Raw genomic sequence first — 18,988 nt, 5'->3', positions numbered from 1 at the left:
TAAAAAATCCAAATCCAATGTATAATATTTGCACCTGTCACTGTGTTCCAACATTTGATAATAAATTTATTATTATCGTTCACTCACGAATCCGACTTTGTATTTACCGAAACATCATAGACGTGTATCGCGAGCGCCGACACCGACGTCACTGACATCGAGCAACCACACGGTCGACCGTCAAAGGTAACACTGGCGATGGCGATGGCGAGCCGGCGACGGCAACGGTGAGTGAGAGGTTGCGCGCGGGGCGCCTACCGTGCGACGTTGCCAGTCCGCGCGGTAAAGTGGCGCACCCCCGCCCCACGCCCCGTGCCCCTAGCCCGTTGCGCTCGGCACCTCCCGGCAAAGCTCGGCACCGCTCGGCCGCCATCGGCGTCATACCCCTGCCCTGCCCCGCCCGTGCCCCGCCTCGCGCACTCGACGTTTCACGTAACGGTCCTCAATCGAGCGCGCGCCACTCGCTCGTTGCTCGTTGGAGTACGGCAGTCGGATTCAAAGAACATGGATGTGTCGAATGGAGATATCCTACATCCATATTCCCCTGAAGATCGTTAGATGTCAAATGTATCCAATTTCGGTACACTTGACAAATTTTTAAATGATGCACTTGTTACTACAAAAAAAGAACATGTTAAAGTATGATCTAGATTTATTTTCAGGTAGATATTTCATAGTATTTTTTGCGGGAGCGGTCAGGCAGCGCCGCGGCATTCGGCAGCGTCTGTCTGAGTTCGGGCATAATAATTAACAGCGATAAACAATGGGCATGTCGTCCTCCGGTCTCTACCTGCGCATGACGATAGAGGACGAGTGACTCGTCCGTCCTCGCTACGCCTTTATACAATTTGTTTGATTTATTTTAATGGCTTGACACGTCAATACAGGTTGAAATATTACGCCGGTGACAATTTGCAAATTGTCAAAATAATAACAATTTGTCAAATTGATTAAGTAAGCATCATCAAATTAGTAATCTAATTGAAGGTTATAATAATGATCGTCAACAAATATTTAGATACAGTATGTATTTCGTTAGTTTGTCGGCTGGAAAGTCGGGAAAGCGGCTGCGCGTGCGCAACGCGCCTTGTCCGCGTTCCAATGTGTCGCCATCGGCAGTGCCGTCGACACTGACTACACAGTTTTAGAATCAAAAGGTTAATTATCCAAAAAGATGTTTAACTTCCATTTATGTATCTCAGCTTACCTCTAAGTTAGAGTGCGTGAATTTTTATTTACTTATTGTATTCATCGAAAATGTTTGGTCTAATTAGCATTTAAATATTTGTGGCAAAAAGCGATACGAAACGGTGATAATTAAAACGTGTTTCGCTTGGCTTCATCCTGCAATGCTGAAAATCTTATCATTTCAGATAATAACAATGACGTTGAATGGTTCGCGATAATGCATTATCCACATAAAAGCACGTAGCACTGTCTCTGCCTACAGGTTTGTAATAATGTTATGCTGATAGATATAGGTAGCTCTTACGTGATGTAAAGGGCATTGCAACAAAATGTTTAAGAGAGATAACAAGATAAGCTAATTGCGTCTCAGTAACCAAAGTGTACTAAGAAACACGATGTCGAATTACTTTTCCATTCTTTTGTTTTATTACTATCTTTGATATTTCAATAACACGCCAGTTTTGATTCCTATTTATTTCTTGTCCTTATCCAGTGAACGCAACCCGAAACTTTTACGTTTTTACACAGATAATCATATAATTCCCTATTTATAATCTGTAATTTATTTGCACCGTTTTCTTAAATAGCAGGAAGCCGTTAGTTCTCTGGCGTCGAACACATCTCACAGCCAGTCGGTCAACAATAGCTCATCATCAAAGCGTTGAAAGCGGAGAATTAAAAAGTCAGTTTTTCCCCGTTGACACTGGCTATAAATCACGGTCGCCGTGTTTATTTTATGAGCCGGCTATTATCGTCAACACGCCGGTTTTGCAACGCAAGCGCGCCTCTGCGCGGGAGTTCAATATCTGGACAATTATTGCTAGCTAAAAACCTCTAGAATTAAAAGAAGTCAAGCGTTAATTACTAAATAAGTATTGTCTCTGTTAGTATAACGCTTTATTAGTACAATTAAATACTTATAGTGTAAGTTAGTTTTATGGACTCTCGTTTTAGACTCACATTAAGTGAACGTGTTTCGTTTCTTTTTGATATTAAATGTGATATAGGATGGAATACATTTATCTATTACATGCGTCTTCTTAATGTAAACATATTGAAGATAAGAAGACTACACCTTATGTTCTCTTTTCATAAACACGTGTTATTTTTTATTTAGAATATCTCTAATAAAATCTAATTAAACTATCACCCCCTGGCGCTTTTATAAAATACTTCCAGAATTAATATACGTTACATTTTACATGTCAACTGAAATCTTTCACTGAAGTTTTTTTCATATATTTCAATTACAGCTTAGATTACGGAATTTTGCATGAAATTTGAATAGAGAGTTAATGATATTAGAGCGGGTCGTAAGTGGCATATAATGCAGTGTGGCAAGCGCATGTCTGCACCTCCCTTTGGCAAAAACCTGTTCCGCGCTTCGCCCGGGAAATATGTCGCCGCGCGCGCCGTGACTCGCAATCGCTTCGTTTCCATCACTGTTTCGTTACGCCAAATTATTATTTATGTTTATTTTTTTATTATGACCTTGTTAACATCGGAAAAAGTACGTAGATGTTGCCAGTATCTGATTCATTATCTAAAGATTATAAATTATTGTGTGATTTTTCGTAATTCTAACGTGTGACGATAGACATAGAATCTATTATCAGATGTCTTCAACACGGAATTAGAGAAAGGTATGATAATAGTTTCTTTTATTATCTTTATTTTATCATAATGTTGTTTACGCTTGCAAATGATACAGATGTGTTACGCGTAGCGCCATCTGGTATTTTTTCTATTGAGTTTGCTAAAATTTATTTTTCTAAGGAAATTAAAAAGTTGTTATAAGTTCGTGGAATAAAGGCAACAAAGTTAAACTAGACGGTAACTGTAACAGCTGCAATTGTCAAGGTCAAATACCACTGAAATATCGACATCCATAAAACGATCATTAGACCAGGCAAGTATCTTATAAATGAAACGAAGCATTACATTTTTACGTAAATAAAGTTTTTATTTTATCTTCAAGAAATTATTGGTTATCGAAGTTAACTATTATCCAAAAAATACTCAAATAAGTTTTCACGTGTAGAAATTATTCACTTTTTTTTTCAATTTACTTCCAAGTTGAATATTGAATGTGTTATTGTTAATAATATTATCAGCTTGAAATGGACTTGTTATCTCCGTTTTATTGATTTATCGCGCTTACATAAATGATAATCTATGTGTGTGTGTCGCTATTTATAGGAAATAAACGTGTAACTAACCATTGTTATGTTTAAGATGTTTAGATTGTTACTTTCATGTCTAATTAATACGATTTCAGTGTGATTGTGGTGAAACTTAAGATTTAATTATATCCATTTGACTTATTTAATTAACTGTCTGTTAATAACTTTAGCCTCGTTAAATTAAAAAAAAATAGTAACTCTGTGATAACATAGCTTTTGAATGGTGCATGAATTTTTTAAATCGCTTAAGTAGTTTTTGAATAACTTCAAAAATAAAAAAAATACAATTTTTTCCTCTTTATACTATATACTAATGGTATAGATATAATGGTTTTAAATAAAAAAATTTAACATTCGAAAAAAAACTAATCAATCATTAAGAGAGAATACGATTTATTTTACAATTCCCTGCATCATATAGTAATTAAAACAATCTTTGATTTTTAGATTCGACCGTAGATGACTCCCAATATTAAATATAATTTGTTTTTAAACTTTGTTATATTCTAACGTAAGCGTACACACATGCCGCTCGTCTATTATATCTGGAAGTCGCGACTCGAATGTGAAACGAATATTTATTGCTTAAGGGGCAGTTTCACTAACTATTTAGGTAATACATTTAAGTCTTACTAAAACAACACTGAGTGTGTCATAATAATCGTAGTACTTACGACTTTCTAAGAAGAATTAATCCGAATAAAGTAATTTTTACATCAACAAATTCATGCGTGTAGTCGAAACGTGGAACGAACAAACCTCACACGCGGGTAAGCGTCCATGCGTGTTAATATTCGCATTAAAGTATTTAATGAATTTATACATAACATAAACAAACATTTTCATAGATTTTTACACATTTAAACCATATGATATAATTTTGTAATATCAGTATAACGGTGAACAGAAGTTTTCTCGCCGAAACAATTCGCCTCGAAATTCAAGATATCAAGGCAATTGAAAATGTATTGTTTTATACATTCATTTGGTAATAAAATCACGGCCAAATAGGTTCCGTAAACGAAGTAAGGCGTCACCTTCATTGTTATAATGAGATCATATGTCTATGTTCGTAAAAAATTAAGATTTTTATCTATGAAGTTATGTTGACTTACCGTTATTGATACTCGTACATATAAAAATAATTTATTGTAGCAAATAGAATATTTAAAAAATAAAAACATTGCCAAGTATTTACATGGTTCTAACTTTTTTAACACAATTTTGACTTAAATTTTATTTTTTAAAACTTTAACTAACTAGGGTGTACATATTCTTGATATAGTTATATTAATAAAATTAATTAAACATTTATAATAAATGCATAAAATTTCAATTTAATGTAAAATAACCTTGGGAAGAATCGTACAATTAGAATGACACAGTGAAAACGTAGCTTTACAAACTGGCGATGATTTCCATTCTTCGCGCTTGAGAAAGTTAGACAGATGTATGTAAACACAACTCATTCTTCTTTCAACGATGGTGCGGCCAATTTTTTAAATTAATGACTGTGACAGGAAAATAAAACGGGTAAGTAGGTTCAATGGATTTTGAACTCATTTTTATTCAACGAAATAACATCTAGAACTATTTGGAACTTGTTGCTTGTTGTGAAAAATTTATTTTCACACTACGTATTAAAATTAGATTGTTTACATTTATTTATGCTATAATTATAATTCAAAATTATCAACAACTAATTTGCAAATAAGAATAATTGCATAACTTATGAAATTAATAAACAAAGAAATTGCTATCTCTGCTTAGCTCAATAAAGCTATAAATATCAATGTTACCATTTCAAATTAAAAACTATTTGAAACGTAATAATTGTGTGACGAAAATTAAATTTACACATTAATTAGCAAAGGTAAAGATGGAACAATGATGCGCTCGGAAGGGTTAAGTGTTTTACGAAAATAAAGGCTACGGAACGGGCACAATGACTCAGATGGAATTCAACGGAGCTCCGCCATACTGAGCTTCGTCGGAATCAGAAATACAATCCTAATTATAATCGCACGCATCCGTCGAGCACCTCAATCGGTCGGGGAGCGCTTCGGCCGAAATACGCCGGCACTAACTTCTTGCCGAAACACGCCGGCACAAATCGCTTAGCCGAAACGAGCCGGTACTAAACACATCGACGTCTGCGCAGCCTTGGAGAGGCGGACACTGCATTGACAGGTGCGTTTACAAAGCCTCGTGTAACAAAATGGAAATGTCAGCTGTAGTGTACTACAAACAAAACAAATGACTGCTCCACCTAATATGGATTTTTTTTTTAATTTTATTTATTACAAATTCTTTTTACATTCGGATGCACTTTAGCTTGCTAAGTCATAAAATGAATAAGAAAGATAATACTATGAGAGACAGGAACAAAAATACCTTAATATTTGTTACTTAAATAAAAACTGCATTTTATTAATTAACATTTAATTAATGCATATTGTTATGTTAATGCTCACAAGTTATGTTTACTATGGAAGACAAGGATCGAGTTTATAATATGTAAAAGTACCGGATACTCGCGATTTGAATCCAAATAATTTGTGGAACAATTACATTGCGCTTTTTAATAACCTATATGATTAGGTTGTCTCGGCGTTCGGGCGCTACGAATATTTGTAGTGTGCGTCGAATGTTATAAATAAAACGGCAGTATTAGCGGGTGGAGAGTGGCTCGTGTAGTGTACATAGAACGTTGCCGCATTGCGGTGGCCCGGCCATGTGCCGACAGTCGACAGCCGAGCCGACACATCGCTCCTGCCCTTTACTACGGACCACTCAAATACCTTGCAAACTATACACATCTCAGTATTATATTTTCACAATTACCATTACTTTAATTATAATTAGTGAACATTGGACCTCTTACTGGACAAAATAGATTAAATTCAATAACAAATCCAGTCACTAAATGCCCCAAAACATCCAATAAATGCATTTATTAATTAATTTAAATAGAACCTAACGTCCATCAATGGTCTAATATTAATCAAAACTGCTTCGAAAATCTTGTTCCTGTTGTTGTAATCATTGAAAAAAATCAATCTTTGATTATTTGATTCAAATAATCAAGCGTATACTTGTTGCGCAGCCCTTAAGAAAACAAGTGAAGAATTTAGCAACATTTAAGTAATGTAACCATTTCCGAGCTGTATTAATTACAGGTCTTGAAAATATTTTCTATTATAAAGTTTTAAGTAATGTTAATATGTTTTAAGAAACATGTCTATTCAACTTATGTTGTGAGAAAGTTTACTTAAAATGCAAATTAAGGGATACCAATTGACCAATCTTTTGTTTTATTCGGAGAACTCGAAGAAGCTAACTTTCTACCTGTTAATTGGAACAATAGGAACCGGTATGACTCATTAGTATATTGTTAGGTTTACCAGTTGCAACTTGCATTTAACACAGAATAAAGATAGTTTTTTAAAATTCCGCGCGGACAGAGTCGCAGTCGACAGCTAGTAATGGAATAATATGAAATGGAGAAAATGTTTTGGTTCCCGTGTCAGACGGGCATGCATCGGAGTTTGTAATACATTAGTCGGGCGTTGATTTACACGGCCACGTATCGTGGGCGCATCTATTCATAGTACTAATATACTAAATATAGTACCCATGCCTTATTATTTCCCGCGACTGACTCAGTATGCGAGTGGTTCCGCTTTTAAAATGTATATACGTTTTTCGGATTTACATCACGTTGGAACAGGCGTGGCTGACGTTGTAATAGGAAAGCTGTTTCCTTGTTTATATCGTATATATTGTCTAATTTTGTACCACAACATTCCACTACGACCACAGCAGTATTTTTAAATATGTAGTAAATGATGAACTTTATGAATGAAAAAACTCACACAAGCGACTCAAAGCACTAGTAGGCAGATAATAGATTTTCATTTGCCGTGGACGTGGCTCACCTTTGTCGCTTTTTATATTCCATCTTCTTTAAAACATAACTTCTTTCCATATCTACTTTTTCAATTAGACCTTAGAATATAAGTATACAGAATACTGTATGCTTTATGTCGATGTATTTCAAAATATATTTTTAATTAAACCATAAAGTTCATTTAATACAACGTTTGCCTGTAATTAACATTTATAGAATTGTTCTAGGAGCACAGTAAGATGTGGCGTATGCTCACATCTGCCACAAAATACCGGCGTCTGCGGCGCGCGTGGCAACCATTGCACAAACGATATGATCCCAGTCACAAGAAACAATAATACAATATTGGAATAATAATCGCAATTTTAAATCAAACCTTCGGACTCTATAAAGGTGCTATCAGTTCATTTAGTTACATTTTTACTATTAAACAATAAATCGATATCACCAGTATTTCGACACTTCCGTAGATAATAGATAAAACGGAAGAGGCAATAAACAGTCTAAAACTTGAGGAAATTCCGTATCTACTTTTAATATTTTACTACATAGGATCAATAAGAAAAGATAAGAAAATATACAATCAACCTATTTGTTTATTTATATTAAGTACTAGCTTGTGCTCGAGATTTCGTCCGCGTGAAATTAAAAGATAATAAAACATAGTCTATGTTACCCATTGATAACGTAGCTTTTTAATGGTCAAAGAATTTTTGAAATCGGACTTATAGTTTTTAAGTTATTTCAATACATACAAAAATAAAAATATTTCCTCTTTATAATATTAGTATAGAAAGTACACAAATGTCTTCATATTCATGTAGTTTTGACACTAAAGTATTATTAAAAAATTAGTAACCCTATAGCTATAACTTGAAACAATAAAATAATTTAAAACTTTTAATTTCATTTTAAATCTTTAAAGGACATCGCTATTCAAATGTCTATCGCTCAGCGTATAACTTGCGCCGCGCTGCGCACGAGTCAGCGCGAGGCTAATTATAATCGACTAAACATCATCGAGTGCTCGTAAGTTAGGGTCGCACCTCGTGCATGTATTTTTAAATACGGTTTTTTCTACACTCACTTCCTTTTAGCGTTAACTTACCGTCTAGTTAAATAGACGAGACGGTCGAGTACACTGGGAAACGGAAGTATTTCTATCCTGTTATAATGTACTACGTCGATTTCTAATTCTAATCATTTAATACAAAATTGTCATACGATCGATCATTGTTCTTAAAATTACTGACCTTGTAGCGTAATTATTTTTAATGCGGATATAAAATTTAAGTAATTCCGTCTTTACGAGCAGAAAAACAGTTTCAATTTTATTCCACTTTAAAGATGTTAGTTTATTATTGTATATAACTTAACTCAAGATTCAAGACAAGTCAATGTATTGCCGATTAAGTGATAAGAATTGTCCATTTAAAAGCGTATGTTATGTGAAATAAATCGTCCCTCGGTATGTATAATTAATGCACCTACCCGTGTTCTATTTACCCAACGTCTTGGGTCGGTGCCAGAATTTCTAAAAACCATACACGTTCGTGCTAAACATTGTCTATAACATTTATAAAAGTGCACGATGTATCGGAACGAAGTGAATAGTGAGTACTAATGTAACGTAATATGTCCAGTTTTATTTATAGAAGTTTCATTCTATTGATACTTTGAAAAAATACTACGCATCTATACTATTATAATAAAGCGTAAACACATAATTCTTTGTTGCCTAAGATGTCAGCAATTACAACATATTTTTGAATAATTCTTTTTTTATTAAAAAGCCCTACACTTACTTCATGCTTTAGGCTATTATTTTCACGCCATTAAACTTAAGGGGTAAATATTTTGGATAAAAACCCTAATGTGGGAAAGAGACCATAATTTACTGCCAACATCAAGGAAGCAAGGTTGTAATCATGTCATATCATTTTGATATTTGCTATTGATAATTTGACAAATGTAAACAATAAAAAAAAAATTCATAATTTCATGCGGATGGTACCGCATGGGAACAGCTGGTTTTAAATAAAAAATCTACGAATTGTAAAAGAATTAAACCGAGGTAAGCGCCAATAGTCTAATGGTTTGAGGTATGGACTACCGATCTTGCGGTCGAGGACTCAAATCCCACCATTCGATTATTGTTGGGAACAATATCCTAGCGCAAGCCTAAAGGTTAGTTGGTATGGTTAAAAAAATTTTTAGTAAATCAACGAAAATCTACTAATATTTAAGAAAAATATGGGTACCGGGTAAATTGGTTGCCTTATTCTATTCTAGAATCTCTTTTAGCATTAATTTTATTATTACATTTGATCACATTCTGTTACTGTTAAGGTTAAATTGGTTGTAATAGTAACGGATATATCTATTATTACTTATATCGAGTAGACGGTCATTATTTTAATCTACAAATCAACTTTCGAATTGTGCATTGAAGAGTGCCGTTACGATAATTTCGAAACGACGTGTTGTTCGTAATTTTTTTTGGGAAACGTATCACCTCGTCTCGCGCCTCATTGGTCGCCGGGTAGCGGAGGATTCGCAATTAAAAAGCGAAAAGAGCACGGATTCCGCGGCAATTTCAAGAAATATCGACGGGGTTAATGACCCACGTCGACGCATCATGTCCGCGACATCTCGCTTTGATTTTTTTTATACTGTACTTTTGTTCGCACAAACACATCGTCCGAGATAAACTTTTGTTTCATTTAAAAATAAATAAAGCAGTGATAAGTAGTGGAATGCCATTTGAAATCTTACGTTTTTGAAGGTCAATTAATTTTCAATTACAAATTTGATTAAGTTATTGGATCTACTTATCTAAAATTATTATGTCACCAAAATTTTTTTTAGCAGGGTTTAAATATTTTTAATAATAAAGACGGATTATAAAAAAGTAAATAAAATTATAGCTGTCTGTGCGCACGAGGCTTTTTGCAATTACAATGCAGGTGTAGTCTAAGAATAAGCAGATATTTAAGTAAACAACCTATTAACTTTTTAAGACTGTGTCCCATTAAATAAGATTGTCGTCAAGAGGCAGGAAAAAAAACAAAGACCTGTCATCCATTACAAAAGTTACCTCTGAGTAAGATTTCAATGTTTATGTTCGTATATTCTGATTTGCATTAAAAAATTCCACATGTTTTCTGACCATGAACTATTTACTTATTTACATTAAAATAGTTTCGCAATTTTTGATGGAATGAATGATTTGAAGTTAGTACCAGATGCTTTTGCTAGGCATGTCGGATTATTAGGTACAGAACCTTTTCCAAAATTTCCTCTTGGGCTTCCTTTTTGTGGACGTTGTATAAGCAAATTCTTAATTTGTTGTACTTTAAAAAGCCTTCAGTAATCTCCACTTGGAGTGCAGCACGTGATAAAATAAATATTTTGTATAAAGAAATCGGTTTTAATTTATTAAACATTGCGTGTATCACTTTACCCTCGATTTTCGCTAATTACTGATCACCGAACATACGAGTACACACGTCCGAGCGACTCGCAAACGAATAATAAAAATATCAACAGCAAGGTTGAAACAAATAAAAAGAGAGGCTCCAGGTGCGGGGGCAGGTGGAGTTACTGCCAATTCTTTGTCTCACCACAAGCTTCGAAAATCATACACAGTGCGTGTGAAAACAGATATCATTTTAGAACGTTGATATACAGATCCATTGCTTTAAATGGATTTTTCTCTTCTACTCTTATTACTATATTGAACAGAAACATTTTTGTCATAAATTGTGGTAATATTGTTACAAACATTCGCATTCTTATCGTAACATTCGAACGCAAGACGTACTTATCTACAACGGAAGAATGGAGACAAATCATTTGTCTAAACATCCGACGTTAGTCACTAAAATTGATGCAACTGAGCGTCTATTTATATGACGTGTGTGAACTGTAAATGTCATTCTTGATGAATATAACATCCACCGTTGACAGATCGTAAGTTGCGCTATTCGGTTCGTCATAAAATTTCACCTGCCCACCATATCGGGGTACAAGTGATAATTGCCCGCAGTGTTAATGTTAATACATCTCATATCAACGCACGTAGCGTGTTCATATATCACATTAAACTTTAAAAAAACTAATTAAGTAAAGCGTAAAGTTTTTAAATCTGAAGACGCATTTTTTTTTGTTATATACCTCAGTTTATCGATATCTATTTACAAATATAATAAACAAATACTCGTCATAAATAGGTGTTAAAGGGATTGATAAAATGGTGGCGAGGATGCAGAAGTAACGGAATGTACCAGTGGTTAAGATTAACAAAGAAGTTGCTTATATTCCGATCTATTTTAAGTATGTATGATGCTTGGCGCTAGAATACATTTCAATAAGTTAGCTTGCCAAAACACGCAGCAATCAAAATAAATCAACCGTCGGCATTACGACAATTATCTTACTAATTGAGTTGCGGGGGGCGCTGATCAAATTAGCAGGATGATGAACGTCCTTATAGACTCAAACACAGGTCGTTTTCACTCTGTGAAATATGCTCACAGAAGATTCGATCATGTCAATGTTAGCGTTTGGTTAAACTTTTCTATTGTTTTGAGTATATTGATGATTGCTATCATTTAGGCATACAAATATAACGTTGCAAGTGTCAACGCGAGTGAAATTCCGGAAGGCAGGAATGTGGTCGCTGTAACCCCATTCGGGCTGTGCACATGCGCCTAGCTAAACGCGATTTCTGTTGCAACACGACCGAATCGAGTTGAACCGCCTCCGACATGATGGTGCGTTTAACGCGTTTTTATCCGCAACTTGGCTGGATGTTAGCCTCATTGTACGAATAGATACGTGCCGACTACTCGTCTGATTTGCGAAATCTAGCACCGTATGTGATAGTAATAAAGTTGATTTTTGAATGCATTTTAATGTCTACTTGTAGATCGACGTAACGCAACCCGGTCACTTAGCTAGTACGCATATTATCTCCATTTGCATAGTGCGGACAAACATCGGCTTACTTACACGTATGGCTTAATATTTGCTTTTAAATTGTATTTAGATCAATTCAAAGGAAAACAGTAAACTTTAATTCTTATCAATGTTTTTTTTACCTTGACGTAAAATTGATAGCAACGGTAACATTGCTTTGTTCATAATTTTTACATTTGTATTCGTGTTAAGTTTCCCGCATTCATAGCTATAAGTATTGAAGGAATTTAATGATGACCTTATGGAAAATACTCACGACTTCATCTTCTTTGTATTTGTTAATAGATTAAGCAATTTGCAATGTTGGTATATAAGAGTGTCGCCTATTCGATTGGATTAAATCAAGGTTAAAAAAAAAACAATCGATTCAAGACGAAAATTATTTGGCAAAGCTGACGACTCATGTTCGTACATGAAGATTATGAGAAAAGACATTTTCAGGTGGGTTATTCGAACTAGCCAACGGGTAATAGGCAATTACTATGTTTGTAAACGCAAATACGATGTTCTAAATTTGCTTAGTATTATTTATTAGGATTCTAATATCGCGCATTGAATAAATTAATCAGAATGGGTGGGCGGCTGATATCAGCTACTCGAGTTTATCGAGTAACTGAAACACCTAAAAATAAGCGTCTGTTATGATATCCTCATTGCCTCGTTTGACCTTTAAGTTGTTTTTTTTATTTCGCAACTTTTTCTGATATATTATCGCGATGCAGTTTGTCACTTGTCATATCTTGATCCGCTCGCGGTAATGGTCTGAAAAAGTAATTTGATGACGTGGTTATTATAGCAGGTGCCCGATATGTTTACTTGTATAAAAAGGCTTGTTTTTATGTTTACTATTTAAATGAACTGGAGAGACAGTAAATACTATGACTTTTTACAAGCTGGGAACAAATAAAAATGGGAGCAAATGCCATGATAGATTCATATTACGATATTTTTAATTTAAAAATAACATACAAAGTTGTTCTCGACTTGAAAACTGCAATTGCAAATGACAATTCAGTAAAATATTATAATTGGACGACTAAATAATATTAACTGTTTAAAAATGTTTTAAACCATACTAATCTTACTAATGTTGTAAATGCGAAAGTTTAGATGGATTGATGAATGTTTGTTAGAGTTTGTAGCCTAAACGACCGAAAGGATCACGATAAAATTTGGCAATCCTTTAATGGATAGCCTGGAAGAACACATAGGTTAGTTACTTTTGTTTTCTAAATTCCTTCACAGACAGAGTCACGAGTGACAGATTGTTTATAAAAATAATGTGATCGCTGGCGAGCGCAATTAAAAAGGGTTCAATGAAAAATAAATTGTTACTAGCACTCATCGAGGCCGATAATATTAATAATAATTAGAATGCACTTCCATGAATAGAACTCGATTGTTTTGTTATCTGTGGCGAGAGATACGTCGCACCGTCTCTGACGCCGACTCAACTATTGTTTGTTGAATTAAATGGACATATGAGTTAATAACTTCATATGTCAGTTACATTGTTACTGATAATTTATGCACTAGTACTTCACGACTGCATTATGTAGCTGTTATTCCTGCGCATGATATACCTAATTTGAAATGCATAACTAGAGGATAAAACTGTCCATCCTCGAGTACAATTTACAGAAATGAACACCTGAATTTTGGTCGTCTGAAGAAATACTGGTCATTATGACATTTATCCAATATCGTGAAAAGTTTTAAAAATTTTACTTACATTGTAAAGGCGAAATCTTAGGATGGATGTTTACTATGTTTCTCCAGAACGGCTGAGCAGATCTCGCTGATAGTCTGGAAGAACACAACATAGGCTACTAAGTTTTATTATTCTGTGCGGATGGAGTTGCGGGTGACAGCTAGTATTTCAACAAAAATATTTATAACAGACAGTCCAACGCTGTGAGGTAATATAAATTGCTTAACGAAATATAACAATGTAATGAAACAGATGCATACAACACAGACCCGGAAACAGTATTGATTGCAGGCTCACAAAGCGTTTATGTATATTTTAGTACAGCTGTTTCATAGTTTACGTAACTTTTGCACTAGCGAGCAGTGCCTTTTACATTAATAGCACATGTTTCATCACTAATTATGTACGTGTAGATAATTATTTCACTAATCAATCATACTTCATACTAATATTATAAATGCGAAAGTTTAGTTGGATAGATGGATAGTTGTTAGAGTTTGTAGCCTAAACGGCTGAACCGATTTTGATGAAATTTGGTATCGATGAAGAGGATAGTCTGGAAAAACACTTTTTTTTTTAATTAGCGAGGCCGGAGTCGCTTGTGTTAATATAAATATAAACTAGTGTTAATATAAATGTATATTATAAATGATTTCTTGAGAAGAGCATATCGTACAAATGCAACGTATCACCAGATGAAGTGCTGATTTACTGCTTAAATCTCGTTAAAACTGGATATCCGCGAGACGAAAACAAAGGTATTTACATAATTATACATCACTATCCAAGACACTAGTTACCTATTGTAAATGATGAATCGAATACAGAGGGAAAATATTAATAAGCGACGCGAACGGAAAATAACGTTTAAAACATTTGAAAAATACATCGAGCGGCATTGAACGGAACACGCGATCATAATGGACTTGAATGAGCGCTGTCGTAGCACCCGGATAATGTTTGCGTTGCCTTCCGTCATCGGCGACCACTACATGGCGTTGCTGACGCCTTTAACTACGCGAATACACGTCTAAAGTCTGTTTACCATTTTCTTACTTTCCTTAAGATGTACTCTAAATATTTTTATATTTCTCTGATCAGTATTAGTTACTTTATCGAGTCATCAGACTCTGGTTGAGAAGTATCACGTGGTCGATCTTCAGTGACCTTTTGTATATGAAGGAAGCATTGCTATTTGATTTTGCCCTTACCGTTTCGGTAGAAATTTTCTCTAAATTAATTATCATGTTCAACAGCTATTGATAATTGTACATAATTGAAATTATATGTTTCACCTGATAAAATTACTTATAGAAATTAAAACACGCAGTATTATTTTAATTCTACCGTACGATCACGTGCTCTCACGTGAATCATTTGTTATTATTACTTAAATATGTTTTGCACTTGTATTTCTAAATTTTATAATGATGGAACATGAGTTCAAATCCCACTGTCGTAAATGTACTTTTACAATTTATTTTAAGATGGTGACTTATTTTGTTTTTATTTACATAATGCATGACTCACCTCTTCAAATGATTCTAGAATAAAGATAATAATTAATTATGAAAATATTACGTGTGCAGGATTGTCTATCAACACTGATAATCTAAATACTTATGAATCTTGCTTGGCAATTGCTGTCTTTTGAACTAAAATTATTTAATACATCGTCAGATTTTTGGCGGGAAATTACTAATCAGTCGACAATGATATCTAATCTTACCTTATTTGACTACATTCAACAGAAACATTTGAACTAGTATTATAAATATTAATAAGAGAGCATCTGTTTAGTCGCACTTTGATTCTTATGTGCCTATATGGAGACACTCGGTTTTAGTTGTGCAACTAAACAGTTGAATACGCTGCTAAACAATTGACAATGGCACGTCAAGTGTGCGATAATTTTGTCAAATGTGTCCGCCCGCTCTAAAGCAGTCTATGTTAGATATTCAGCATTATATCTAGATCTAGTACATTTGTGTGTCGCGTCCTTGTCGCACTGGTGTTTGCATGTGTGCGTGTCCTATACGATTGTTATTGTCGAGTATGTGTAAACACGGCTCGAATCATGTGCACCGAATGTTGACACTATGCACTAAATCAAACGCGCGCTCGTAAATTATTTTAACAGCTTCCATTTTGTCTCTATATCTTATCAGAGCGCGTGTCGAAGATGTTCCCATGCTAATTACGAATTTATATTGTCATGTCATCGTCATTAATTAATTACATTTTAATGAGATAATCAAAATAATTAATGAAACGCATTTAATATCTGTAACTGGTATTGGATTTATAAGATAAATTAATATTTCTACACTAGTATTGTGTTCATGTAAGTTAATAGTTTAGTTTGCACAGTTGTGTTAGTTATCTTTTATAAAATTATTGTTTAATAACATTATCAATTGACAAATATTGCTTACATCTCAATAATGAATTTCTGTATTCATTTGTTTCGGTGAGACAAATCCGGAAAAACTGGACATTCAACGTAATATTGCACTAACTGCTTACGAATTCGTTCGAGGACTTATAAAATAGTAAAAAATAAAACCTATGTTATGTTACTCAGAGATAACATAACTTTTAATGGTAGAAGAATTTTTGAAATCCACCCAGAAGTTTTTGAGTTATTTCAATATATACGAAAATGTAAATCTTTCCTATTTATAGATATACCAATAGTTTTATGGATAGATGTTTAGGACAAATAAAATGCTTTTAAAATTAAGAAGGCACTTTTGAAATCGTCGTCTAAAGTCTTAAGTCAAAGAAGAAGAAAAAACTTACATTTTAGGCGGGTATTTCTTTTAACGTATGAAATTACTTCAATGACTTATTTTAATATGTCCCCACGTTTCTCGATCTATAGATAATTCTAGAAACTATAACAATAGATATTGAAATTGTATTGCGACAATACACTTCATAGTAAACCGTAGAAAATGTAGCGTCATATGTAATAGTAGTTTTCCAGTTTTATATAATAGTATTGTCTAGACTTCAGACCTGTAGTCGGCAAACATCAAAGTGTAAACTACTAAACGAATGTTTTCCTTCGATTCTGTATATCTTATCTATGTACTTCATTCGAACTTGATTGAAAATTAATTATGGTGAAATAACAAAATATACAAATTGAACTTGAAATTTTACGTATTAACAATGATAACATTATTTATTATGAATCATCGTATTTTACAGAATTTCCCATATGCTTGAAATATTTAACTACGATATTTTTATCATTTTCCAATTTTCATAGTATAAAGTATAGAAATTATCTATGTTAAAATCACAATGAAATGATTTCTTCAACTCTGCCTATTTATTTCATGATTTGTGTAATTGTGTCAAAATGTTGAACTCCTTATAGAGTGAATAAGAATATTAATCCAAATAAATGTATTCATCCGTAGAATTTTAATATTCCTTAATACCTTCGTGTCCAAATATGATTCAACAATGCATAAGAATGACAAGAAGTGTCATCAAAATTCCCCGAAAATGACCCACAAGACATGGTCCCTCGGACGTATCCGGACACTATGTGACTAATGTTTCCAAGATAAGATTATGATTTTGACACTAAGTGTACACCTTAGAGCGGGCGCACACATTTGATTATCACATAACTGTGCAGTCCCGCTTTAATTCCCATAAGCTTATAAGAACGTGCGCACACTATTCGATTTTTAGTTGTGTAACTAAACGGTTGAATTGGTTGCGAAACAATTGACAATCGCACAACAGGTGTGCGATAGTTTAGTCAAAGGTCAACAACTTGAGCAAAAATAAGCAGGAAACCTATTTTAATAATTTTGCGTAAAATGTTATCAGTATTTTAGTTAGTAACAATGGTCGTATGCAGGATTTCAACCGGTTTTTACGTACAGAGTGATTCATGAGTCATATTTGAATATTTATTGTAATTTAACAAGGTAAATTTTGTGTAAATTAGTTAAAATGACGACAGTATTGAAAGAATAAGACGTAATAGTTATTTCGATATTATGCTTAGTTGTTGAAGTTTTGATTTATTTTATCTCTACTTATTAATTCATTAGTATTCGGTTTACCTAAGTTTCAACGGAGTAAAACTCAATTTACGTAGTTCGGAAACGTATTCTACCAAGTTATCGGACCAAAAATACTAATGAACGGTTAAATGTAGTTAGGAAACCGGCCATAAAACATTTATTTTATAGTATTGCCAGTTTGATTCCTTGGTTGGTCTAACATATATTTATTTAATAAAGCCTCTAGCTGGTAACTACATTAGTGTTCATACAAAATTGAATTGGCAGTTGTAACATGGTAACTAAACGGTTTATTACCCTTTTGAATTGTACGCGTGTCGACTTCACAACTTGCTCTTAGACTTATTGTTATCGTTTAATTTTATGTGTGCACGCTACTTCATAGATTTTTCCACGCTTGTACCGCGTGAGCCTCGGCTGGCGTTGCGGCAGTAAAAATATTTGTTTACGAGTGAAATTATAATTTTATACGGAGAGTCGTCTAAATGGAAAAAGTAAAACGATATAGTAATTAAAAACAAACGCATGTTTTAACCGCACTGGTGTAAACAGACATACTATTCGGTATTTCAAATTTAAACTTTGGACTTTTGAAAATTCTTTGGCCTTTAGTTGATTATAAATAATACATTATAAACCTATGTATGTAGAAGTTATCGTTTGTAAACAACAGCGATTTTTTGATAACTGTTTTTCTTAAAAGGGAGACTAAAAGCTTCTATAAATAGAAAACTTTTGGTCTTTGGACAAATTTCATTGTGAGTGTTGTGTTTGTGCCTTGTAACTGATTACGTGAGCTTAGTGGAGTTACGAAAGTACAATACGTCTTGTACTGAAACAAATTTAGCTTGCTGCAAGAAGGAAGCGGCAATGCATCGAATGGTGGCATTTGCGATCACTGGATGTGACAACGAAGAAGGAGAAATTCGTAAAAAATAAATATGAAAGTTAATCTATCACTTAA

General features: G+C 33.8%; 1 long non-coding RNA gene across 2 annotated transcripts in view; it reads left to right on the top strand.

Moving 5' to 3' along the window:
- Nucleotides 1-2,490: 2,490 nt before the first annotated feature.
- LOC106103706 overlaps nt 2,491-18,988 on the top strand; it is a 121,821-nt gene continuing 105,323 nt past the window's right edge. Inside the window, exon 1 of one of the 2 annotated variants that reach the window (XR_001225631.1) lies at nt 2,491-2,831. This is a non-coding gene — a long non-coding RNA (uncharacterized LOC106103706). Of the gene's footprint in view, nt 2,832-5,261; nt 5,562-18,988 lie in introns of those variants that run through there. The other variant, XR_001225632.1, reaches the window with a different exon arrangement.

The sequence above is a fragment of the Papilio polytes genome, unplaced genomic scaffold (genome assembly GCF_000836215.1).
Source record: "Papilio polytes unplaced genomic scaffold, Ppol_1.0 DF823731.1, whole genome shotgun sequence".
Lineage (NCBI taxonomy): Eukaryota > Metazoa > Arthropoda > Insecta > Lepidoptera > Papilionidae > Papilio > Papilio polytes.
The sequence above is the reverse complement of the archived record's forward strand: the minus strand, read 5'-3'. Positions and strand labels throughout refer to the sequence as shown.